The sequence below is a fragment of the Pleurodeles waltl genome, chromosome 4_2, assembly GCF_031143425.1.
Source record: "Pleurodeles waltl isolate 20211129_DDA chromosome 4_2, aPleWal1.hap1.20221129, whole genome shotgun sequence".
NCBI lineage: Eukaryota > Metazoa > Chordata > Amphibia > Caudata > Salamandridae > Pleurodeles > Pleurodeles waltl.
In genome coordinates this window covers 290,429,887-290,434,673 of record NC_090443.1, presented here as the reverse complement: position 1 = coordinate 290,434,673, position 4,787 = coordinate 290,429,887, and the positions used below count along the sequence as shown (strand labels likewise).

The window sequence follows — 4,787 nt, the reverse complement described above, 5'->3', positions numbered from 1 at the left end:
CCCGGCAAGGCTTCTTTCCCGCTGCACCTCTGGGAATGGAGTCGCCGCAACTTCCTCCCAACGCCGGGATGAACCTTCAGTGCGTTCTAGGCGAAACGAGGCGCTCCCACCTCAGGACGCTCACGAACGTGAAGTGCCTCTTTCCCTTCCAGGACGCTCACAACACGGTTACTGCACCACCAGCCTCCAACCCAGTGAGCTCGGAAGAACCAGCGCCCAACACCACACTGGAGCTCTTGGGGATCCCACAGAGAGACGATGAAAGCACTCAGGGGTGAGGAGTTTCACTGCCACCTGCACAGGTATCCCATCCTCTCGACAACATTAATGTTAAGTTCCACAGGTTAGCGTTGCATAAGTAATCAAGGAACCAGGCACAGCTGTGTTGAAATATCCATTTTAATCATCAAACTCCTCGCACATCGTCTCACCAACTCCAGAATCAACAGTCCTTCACCAACATTCTAAGGCAAGCTCCAGGGCATTCCAATGCCCAACATTCTTAGGAGCTGTTGGACTATACCACTGATGCCTAAATTAATACTTATATGTGAGATGCATATTATACACTGAATTAGATGTTTTAACCATTTGACCTAAACCAATAACTATGAAACAGGTTAGTATAAACAACGAGTATACACATACATTGTATGGTTACAACAATGGGCTTCTTCTTGTGGTGACCACCACCTTTCTCCTCCTCGCGACAAGACTTTGCGTTCCTCAGGCGTTTTCCTCACTGAAGTTCCGCCATCTCCAGCTTCAACCTCCCTCTTGAGGTGATCCTGTACCAATATTCCTCCTGTGGGCCCCGCCCCTTTCCAATCACGGGGAATGGAAGCCATAGCGTTTTCAAACGTCATAATCAGATGTACCTGATCTTGTCTCCACGGAGACTCTTTCTCATCTGTAAACAAGAAACATGTTTATATAGCGTATTGAATGGTAAATCACTTATTGTCCACGGCGTTTCTCCAATGTTTTCCTAGTATAGAGGTGTATAGCCAACCACCGTCCAAGATGACCGCTTAATAGCAGCAGTCTAATCTCTTTCCTCTGAAATTCAACATTTATTTTGCCATCTGATAACCATTCTGTCTTGATAAGGATAAGAGAAGAGCAGTAGAGTGATGCTTAGCGCAGCCTTGAAGGGGGTTATGTAACAAGGGTCAATAGTGACATAGCCCAACAGTGACCTTGAGGCTACCTCTAGGCTTGTTCTGCCATGTCAGATAGGCTACCTAACCCTCTGTGCATAGGACGTTGGGGTGGAGACCTGCAGTGAGCTTGGAAAGGAGATACAGGCTATCTATTGTGAGACCACGTTGAGCTGTGCAGAGCGGCTGCCATCTTGTCATCAAAGTGCTCCTGGAGTGGAGGATATGTCTAAAGGAACAGATGTCTCTTCAGTGTAAAGAATTAAAGAATGTAAATATAGAATTACAATGAGATCTATAACTGATATCAAAATGGACAAAATCACACATTTATTAAATCAAAGTATAAGAACACTGCAGTGGGTAAACAACCACAAGGAAGGTCATAGAAAACTTCCAAACTCGGGCATGAAACAAGTGATTAGAATCACAAAAATGGGAAAGTCACTGACTTTAAGTACCCATGCTTATGTCAACAAATCAATAATTACGGCAATTCAAGTCAAGGTACTGTAGTAGATGACGTTTCAATCCCTTCACCAAATATCAGGATCATCATGACACAAGAAATAATGCCTCAGATACATTAAAGGTTGCTATATATATGTAACCACAGACCTGTTGAAAACAGAACAGAAGAATAAAGTGTGGAAAAAAAGAAGGGAAAATCTACTGAATAGTATATTGAACCACAAGGAGATCAACCAGCACACCATGAAAATAGGTGTATGGGTGTCTCCATGCATCTGGTGTCACTCTTTGAATATGGTGATATACAAAAGACATACTTGAGTCAATGGCGCAGTGGCGGGAACTTAAGGAAGGACCCGGTGAATAAAAGGGACCATGCAAAACACTGTGAATCAAATTTGCTAAGCACAAATCATGCCGGGTCATGGTCTAAAGCGGGGGGGGGGGGCATGGAATTAACTTTCATACATGCGTAATAATGTATAAAATCAAGCCACATAGTACAAAAATGGACAACAAGAGTAAATAAACGGACCAAAGGGGACCAACTGTAGCCCTACATGCCGTAATGCAGCGTAGGGTAACGCATGATCACAGTGACAGAAATGCAAGTCAGGAGGAAATTCCAAAATGAAAAACCAATGAAAGGACTAAACGAAAGAAAATAACACAAACTTGGTTATACACACAACTTAAAACAGCAACAATAAAGTGAATTAGCTAAAATCAGGAAATAATAAGGACCGACACAGACTTGGGGAAAGTGCGACCTGTTAAAAAATTTGAAAGCGTTACACGCCAGACCATCCGGTAAGGGCCGAGGCAGCACCTCAAAGAGGTACTTTTCAATTACCGTCAGAATGTGGGTGGAAAGAAAAGCCATGTTTGAAAGCATCCATGCACCCAAGGGACCGTGAAAGAAAGAATGAAATAGAAGTGTGCGCATACGTACAAGGAATTGTGAAGGCGGCAGCCATATTGGTGGGATAGCACTACAGGCATCGGTGTAAAGGCAAAGCCGCCATCTTAGAATGATGCAGTTTGCATTTTAAAGAAGAAGGATCAGATACACAACATGGTTGAATAGAGGAATAATAGAGCAACCGGGCATAGAAGAACCGTAAAACACAGAATAAAGATGACACAAGTTTAGTAACCCCCATATGTAAACTTAACTGAAATTTGCACCATGAAGAAACTCATATGGGCATTTAAAGTAGTTTGTAAATTGTAGAAACCACAAATAATACAATGATGAAAAGATGCGATCTCATAAAATATCCATTATATCATATGAGAAAATGCATAGGTGAATCAATACAAATGTTAACCCCTTCGCTGCCAGGCCTTTTCCCCCTCCTGTGCTGAGCCTTTTTTTGGCTATTTGGAGCAGTTCGCGCTTAGGCCCTCATAACTTTTTGTTCACGTAAGCTACCCACGCCAAATTTGCGTCCTTTTTTTCCAACATCCTAGGGATTCTAGAGGTACCCAGACTTTGTGGGTTCCCCAGAAGGAGGCCAAGAAATTAGCCAAAAAACAGTGAAAATTTCGTTTTTTTAAAAAAAAATTGGAAAAATGGGCTGCAGAAGAAGGCTTGTGGTTTTTTCCCTGAAAAGGGCATCAACAAAGGGTTTGCGGTGATAAAATCACCAGCTTCCCAGCTTTTAGGAACAGGCAGACTTGAATCAGAAAACCCAATTTTTCAACACAATTTTGGCATTTTACTGGGACATACCCCATTTTTACGATTTTTTGTGCTTTCAGCCTCCTTCCAGTCAGTGACAGAAATGGGCATGAAACCAATGCTGGATCCCAGGCCCCGCAACATTTCTGAAAAGTAGACAAAATTCTGAATTCAGCAAGGGGTAATTTGTGTAGATCCTACAAGGGTTTCCTACAGAAAATAACAACTGAAAAAGAAAAATATTGAAATTGAGGTGAAAAAAACATCCATTTTTCTCTAAGTTTTACTCTGTAATTTTTTCCTGCAATGTCAGATTTTCGAAAGCAATATACCGTTACGTCTGCTGGACTCTTCTGGTTGCGGGGATATATAGGGCTTGTAGGTTCATCAAGAACTCTAGGTACCCAGAGCCAATAAATGACCTGCACCCTGCAGTGGGTTTTCATTCTATGCCGGGTATACAGCAATTCATTTGCTGAAATATAAAGAGTAAAAAATAGCTATCAAGAAAACCTTTGTATTTCCAAAATGGGCACAAGATAAGGTGTTGAGAAGCAGTGGTTATTTGCACATCTCTGAATTCCAGGGTGCCCATACTAGCATGTGAATTACAGGGCATTTCTCAAATAGATGTCTTTTTTACACACTGTCTTACATTTGGAAGGGAAAAATGTAGAGAAAGACAAGGGGCAATAACACTTGTTTTGCTATTCTATGTTCCCCCAAGTCTCCCGATAAAAATGATACCTCACTTGTGTGGGTAGGCCTAGCGCCCGCGACAGGATACGCCCCAAAACACAACGTGGACACATCACAGAAAACAGACCTGTTTTTAGCAAAGTGCCTACCTGTAGATTTTGGCCTGTAGCTCAGCCGCCACCTAGGGAAACCTACCAAACCTGTGCATTTCTGAAAACTAGAGACCATGGGGAATCCAAGATGGGGTGACTTGTGTGGCTGGGACCAGGTTCTGTTACCCAGAATCCTTTGCAAACCTCAAAATTTGGCTAAAAAAACACATGGACCTCACATTTCTGTGGCAGAAAGTTCTGGAATCTGAGAGGAGCCACACATTTCCTTCCACCCAGCGTTCCCCCACGTCTCCCGATAAAAATGATACCTCACTTGTGTGGGTAGGCCTAGCGCCCGCGACAGGAAACGCCCCAAACCGCAACGTGGACACATCACAGAAAACAGACCTGTTTTTAGCAAAGTGCCTACCTGTAGATTTTGGCCTGTAGCTCAGCCGCCACCTAGGGAAACCTACCAAACCTGTGCATTTCTGAAAACTAGAGACCTAGGGGAATCCAAGATGGGGTGACTTGTGATAGAGCGGTCCGTACTAATAATTTACCTGTATTTGGACGCTCTTTAGGCCGATGAATCTTTTGACTAAGTGGGAACTCTCTGTACTCTTAATTGATCAATCTCATCAAAATCAATAATCAATAACGAACATAAGCAACCCCTTG

At 42.9% G+C, this 4,787-nt stretch overlaps 1 long non-coding RNA gene across 1 annotated transcript; it reads right to left on the bottom strand.

Moving 5' to 3' along the window:
- Positions 1 to 381: 381 nt before the first annotated feature.
- Positions 382 to 2,544, bottom strand: LOC138294127 (uncharacterized). Its single transcript, XR_011203207.1, has 2 exons — positions 2,485 to 2,544; positions 382 to 910 (listed from the first exon to the last, which is right to left on the bottom strand). It is a non-coding gene; the product is annotated as an uncharacterized lncRNA (long non-coding RNA).
- Positions 2,545 to 4,787: the final 2,243 nt, after the last annotated feature.